Genomic DNA, 6,973 nt, shown 5'->3' with positions numbered 1-6,973 from the left:
CTAGTTAAACTATAAAACCTAATATATATATATATATATATATATATATATATATATATATATATATATATATATATATATATATATGATAGATCCTAACATAATTAGGACTTCTTCTTTACTCCTTGCCATCCATTCCCACGCTTTCGTCCATGAGCCAAGTTACCACACATGCCAATACTTGGTTTCTTCCCTTGAGTTTGACCCTAGAGTATCCATAACCAAGTCAATAGGCTCATGTAGAACAAGTGTCTTTGCATCCGCATCATTCTCCCCCTCCACAAAAGAACTTGCCGTCAAATTCTCATCATCATAGTAAAGAGACAAATCACCTACATCGAAGGTAGCACTTACATTCTCAAACTCATCTGGTAAGTCTATCTTGTAAGCACTATACCCAATGACTTTATTCACCTCAAATGGACCATCTGCTCGAGTCATTAGCTTGTTCTTCCTTTTGCTAGGGAACCTTTCCTTCCTAAAATGTATCCATGCAAGATCACCAACTTTGAATCTATGTTGCTTGAGCCCTTTGTTAGCTCTTTTCTTGTATTGGATGTTCATCTTCTTAATCCTAGCCTTCACTTGCTCACAAGTCTTAGTGAATGTTTACAACCTCTTCTTTTGCATCCGTATGCTCATCAAGCTTAGGCATAGCAACAAAATAAATAGTAAGCAAAGGGTTAATACCATATACTACCTCAAATGAAGAATGAGATGTGGTAGATGAGTGTGTCCTATTATAAGCAAAATCTGCATGAGCTAGCTTGATATCCCAATCCTTTTGTGTCTTGCTTACTAACCCTCTTAATAAAGACCCCAAAGTGCTATTGGTGACCTCGATTTGGCCATCTGTTTGAGGATGATGACTAGTACTAAAGAGCAACTTAGTACCAACCATATGCCACAAGCACCTCCAAAATGACTTAGGAACTTAGAATCCCTATCTGAGACAATGTGATATGATTGCATAACTAGTATAGTTGAACACTTAAGAATTTCGAACAAACACAATAATTTCGGATATGATAACCAAACTCCTGAATATTTTAGTTAACTCTTAATCTCACTCAAACCACTCATGGAATTAAGTAGATTAAACAATAGTTAATTAACAATCCTGAGAATTAATTAGTGGTCGAAAATAATTGCAAGGCACAATTAAAATCAATAACAATGTTTTTTGTCTAAATCATTCATGCTCTTATAATTTAGCATGACATGATTATTTATAATGACAAGAATCAACTTGCCCTCCAATCAACCAAGTCATTCGGCCAACATAGAGTATTTTAGGAAAGTATTCTCCCTTAGTTCTAGCCTAGAATCTAGCTAGATCTTAAGGAAACAAAAGGTTAAGGAAAGATGGCAAATCTTTCCTTAATTAAATAAGGACCACACGGCCAACCAACCCTGTAAGTTAAGGTACAACCATGACATTAAGACTCTTAATGATCCGAAATCAACATGACATTCTCGGACTTATTGAAAGCTAAACAACTCAACTAATTTAACTAAAATTTTAACTAATAACGACACTAAGTTAAAATGACATTCTCGGACTTAAATGTATTGTTGTAAGTTGATAAGAGGTTTCTAGTGTGTCGTTAAGGCACCAAAAATCACTTTCCAAACAATATTTCTAAATCCTATCAACCAATTACTAAGAAAATAGTAAGGGCAAGTCAAGGGTCAATCCACAGGAAAAATAGGATTAATTAAAGTCTATCAAGTCTAAATTACCTAATTGAAGGGTATTTGGGGTTTGAAAAGGTTTGGTAACAACTATGACTAGCTAAAAACTAGGACTAGCAAATAACACGGGTTTAAACAAGAATGGACAATGAGTGTTAATGCGATTGTGATGTAACAGAGCTGATTATGCAAGGTTTAGTTTCCCTCTAAAATACTCGAGTCCTCTCTCGAATGGTCCTCAAGAATAATCACTTAATCAATCAATTAAATCCTCTCTCGAATGGTCTTTAGTCAATTGATTAAGAGATTCAATAAATTCGAAAAACCCCTAATAAAGGATCCCCTTAATTTCTACCCAATATCTTGACCTAGAAATTAAGTTGATTCTTGGGGATGATAAAAGAGTTCAAAATTCGATTCAAGAATATTTGAATTCAAAATACTAAAGTATATATATGATCAATATCTATCCTAAGGTTTCAAAACACTAGGATCAATGCATAACTTTCTTTAGAACATCACAATCATATCAACAAAACATTTAAATCGCTAATTCATACTTTCACCCTAACCCTAGATATGAAACTACTCACTAATCATGGATTCTAAGCCGTTAAATACAAAATCTATGACTAATCTAAGGCTAAACATGATTAAGAGATAATTAAACTATATAAATAACAATTATGAGAATATGAGAATAAAGATCTAAAAGTAATTAAGAACAAGAACAAACACGAAGTGAATGAAATAAGAACTGAAACTTCCAATTAAATTCAATGAAAAGTACATTCAATGTTATCGGAATCACAAACTATGATTACTAAATCTCCAATCTCAATAAAACTGAAGTGTTTTTCTCTCTAGTATGAACCCTAAAAAATACTCTCTAAAAAACTAGAATAAAACATCCTCAAAACATCAAACAAAACCCTCGTTTTTAAACAGCCTCGAGTTTTTTTTCTTTTGCGGATTCGACTGGCGCGGGCGCACCAGAACCTTCTGATCTGGTCGGATAGTTCAACTTAAAACGAGCATAACTTCTCCGTTTTATATCCAAATCAAGCTTATGAACATTCGTTGGAAAGATATCGAAACGAGCTTTCACCTCCTACTAGAATTAACTTCATCCAATTTGTGGTTTGAAATATGTGTCCATTTGAAGTTTCCCATATAAGATTTGAAGGCATTATGTGCTCCTTTGTGCTAGTGGACATGGGGCATGGGCAAGCACACCATTTCTCAAGGTGCTTTTTTCATTGCTTCATTTTCAACTCTATAACTCATATACATCTTAGTAGTTCCACCTATATAAGAAATAAAACAGGTGAAAGCAAATGTACTAGAAATTCGGTCAAAAATGACTAAAAATCTAGCAAAATATCACTATGATCAAGTATAGATCAATGAATGAAATAGAAGGGGAAAGGGAGAAAAAGAGGAAGAAAGGGAGAAAGAGGCAAAAGAGCTAAAAAAGTCCATAAAGTACGTTTAAAACCACTTATCAAACTCCCCCAAGCTTAGCATTTTCTTGTCCTCAAGTAAACCAAGAATGAGAAAGAAAGAAGAGAAGAGAGAAAAAGAGAAAAGAAAACATGCAAAACACTAACCTAATGCTCTAAATGCAAGTTACAAACATGACATGCAAGCTAAATGAGTTCATAACAAGATTTAGGAGACCAACCAAACACAAGAGGGAAGATGATAGGAAGCACAAGAGTGACTCTAAGAGATCAATCCCCGATCAACCGAGTCTTTTTGAAAAGAGGCTTTCCAAGAGTGATTTCTCACTCTCTCCACTTCCAAGTCCCAAGTTTGACTCCTCCCTAGGGATGCTCAACCATAATCTCGCCTCTACCACATTTTGATGACCCTCATCATGACTTGCACAAAATCTCGCCGCCACTACTAAATCGACCAATCCAATCTAGAAGTCAAAAGGGACTTTGTTAAGGTTGTAACGGGGCTAGGTTAAGGGTGTGGATGATATTTAGGAATGTGGTGCAAAAAGGGTAAGTGGAGTACAAACTAGGGGTAAATACTCCCCCAAGCTAGTCCTAACACCAATCTCAATTCAAAACTCACACATAACCTTGATTTCACTTTGCTCTTTCACCTTTTGAACTCTTTCACTTTTTGAATTTTTCATTTTCTCATCAAATTGCTCTTTCTTTTCTTTAATAGAAATTCAAATGAAACACTAAGAGTTTCTTTCTTCTTTCATTTCTTTTGCTTTCTTTGATTTTTTTAGCTTTTGCAATATACTTGCATATTAATACTTTCAACCAAGACTCAATATCAAAACAACTCAACTCAACACAAACTAGACATGCACTCCACTTTGGGGAAAGTTTGGCCATGACTTATTATGAGGGTTAAGCAAAAATAGGATAGAAAGGCTCAGATGGGTTGAGAAGCGGATAATTATGCCGGTATCAAAGCTTTTGGCTTTGAGCTCCTATTTCTAGCAAAAAGAAACGCCCTAAATCATTCTTCTAAAGGCTCGGTCTTATGCAATCTTGGGGAGCTAAAATGCAAGTCACAAGTTAGGCGATCAATGGTGAGGGTTGTGAATGAGTCTTACGAGGTTCTTGGCCCTCCTTCGGGATTCGTCGCACAAGGGGAAGGCAATCCATTCATCCAACTCGCCTAATTTCAAAAGACTCTACCAAAAGTTATCGTTCTCAAGAGTCACTTAAAGTCCACAAGGGCTTCCAAAACCATCAAGTCTAATATAGGGAAGGTCTTTTAATCAAGTTATGAACACTTTTAGCCACAAATCATGCAAGCAATGAAGCTATCCTAAATGTAGTAAAAAAATATTTTTGTGTTTTTTTTATGCAAGCCTAACATGCAAAATCACTAAAAAGAACCTAAATAAAAGGAGGAAAAAAATGTTGAGATGGAGAGAACACATGCTAACTCCCCAAGCTTAATACAAACTCCTCCTCGGAGTGTACAAGCAAAGAGAAAGTAAGGGATGAGGTAAGGCAAAAACAAGCAAAAATCCTAACCAAGTAAGATAAGGAGAAGGGTCTCAAATACCTGCAAAAAGAGCTCTTTTAGGATAATTAGCTAGACCTTACACTAAATAATTTGACAAAGATCTCAATAGTTTGTCATAAGCATTAGCACACATTTCACAATGGATCAAATAGGTATGTATATAAAAGAGCATGTACAAATTTCAATGCGTCTATATGCTTACCAAGTAATGAGTGCCGAAAATAATGAAATTTCCAAGAGAACCCTGGAAAGTATGAAGAACAAACATTGAAATTCAAATAAAAAGAAGAAAACAATGAGTTCTCCTTTTGATGATCCTTGCAAATTTTAAGCTCGTCCTATCCTCGATGACTTTCATTTGGGTCTTGTGAAGGTTTAAAGAGGTCAAAGGCTCTTCCAATGGTGAAACTTTTATGAGAGGGAATAAGATGGGAAAGGAAGGAACTAAGTCGATTTTCCTTGAAAAAGGAATATGAAGAGAACGAGTAGAAACAAAAGTCTCATCAACTACTTTTTCAACATCATTAGACTTTATAGTGTAAGCTTTCTCAACAAATGATTCCTCTACTCTGGATTCTCATCCATATCCCATCATCATCTTCATTAGTTATGTCATACAAGAGTGATTTTGATTATTGATAATTTGACCCAATGTTTCATTGATATTTTGCTAGATTCGACAATGTTGTCCATCATAGAATCACATCTCTTTAACAATGCCATATTTTCTTAAGTGAATTAAGAATTTCAGAATAAACATGGCGTTCACAGCTAGAGAACTCTTCTAAATTTGAGAAAGTGGTATTTCCATGGTCCCACTCATAAGTATCTCTAGACAACCACCCAAAGAAACTCCATGCTTCATCAAAGTGTTGGGATCGAAATTCACCATTAAACATAGACTCCACAATTTCTCTTGTATGCATATTCAAACCATCATATATCACCTCACACATCTCCCAAATCTCAAGTCTATACTTAGTTAGAAGAGTGTTCTCAAATCTCTGATAATAATTCCAAAATGGTTCATCCTCATATTGAGGAAAAAAGAAGTTTGTCATTTTTTGAATTCTCTTAAAAAAATTTAAAAAAATTATGTACAAAATCAACTCATATAAACAACACTTGCCACATAAAATAAAGATAAGATAAAAAAATCAATAAAGAAAAGTAAAAAAATAGAAAAAAAAATTCAAACTTAAGAAAACTTCAATCAATAGCACAATTTCCCAGGCAACGGCGCCATTTTGATAGAGGTTTTTAGTGTGTCGTTAAGGCACCAAAACCTTTCCAAACAATATTTATAATCCTAACAAGCAATTACTAAGAAATAGTAAGGGCAAGTCAAGGGTCGATCCACAGGGAAAATGGGATTATTAAAGTCTATCAAGTCTAGACTACCTAATTGAAGGTATTTGGGGGTTTGAAAAGTTTGGTAACAATTAAGACTAACTAAAACTAGAACAAGCAAATAACACAGTTTAAATATCAAATAAAGACACTAGAGTTAAGGTTACTAGTATGAAAGAAGGAAATGATGTTAATGCGATTGTGAGAACAGAGAGATTATGCAAGGTTTAGTTTCCCTCTAAAATACTCGAGTCCTCTCTCGAATGGTCCTCAGAGTAATCACTTAATCAATCAACTAAATCCTCTCTCGAATGGTCTTTAGTTAATTGATTAAGAGATTCAATAAGTTGGAAAACCCTAATGAAGGATCCCCTTAATTTCTACCAATATCTTGGCTAGAAATTAAGTTGATTCTTGGGGATGATAAAAGAGTTCAAAATTCGATTTAAGAACATTTGAAATCAAAATACCAAAGTATAAATGTGATCAATATCTATCCTAAGGTTCAAAACACCAAGATCAATGCATAAACTTTCTTAAACATCACAATCACATCAACATACATTTAAAACCCTAATTCATACTTTCACCCTAACCCTAGATATGAAACTACTCACTAATCATGGATTTAAGCAATTAAACAAAAATATATGACTAATCTAAGGCTAAACATGATTAAGAGATAATTAAACTATAGAAATAACAATTTGAGAATAGAGAATGAAGATCTAAAATAACTAAGAACAAGAACAAACACGAAGAGAATGAAATAAAAACTGAAACTTTAATTGAATTCAATGAAAAGTACCTTCAATGTTATCTGAATCACAAACTATGATTACTAAATATCCAATCTCAATAAAACTCAAGTGTTTTTCTCTCTAGTATGAACCCTAAAAAAATACTCTCTAAAAAACTAGAA

Source organism: Beta vulgaris, chromosome 5, assembly GCF_026745355.1.
Source record: "Beta vulgaris subsp. vulgaris cultivar EL10 chromosome 5, EL10.2, whole genome shotgun sequence".
NCBI lineage: Eukaryota > Viridiplantae > Streptophyta > Magnoliopsida > Caryophyllales > Amaranthaceae > Beta > Beta vulgaris.
This window is presented reverse-complemented; position numbering follows the sequence as displayed.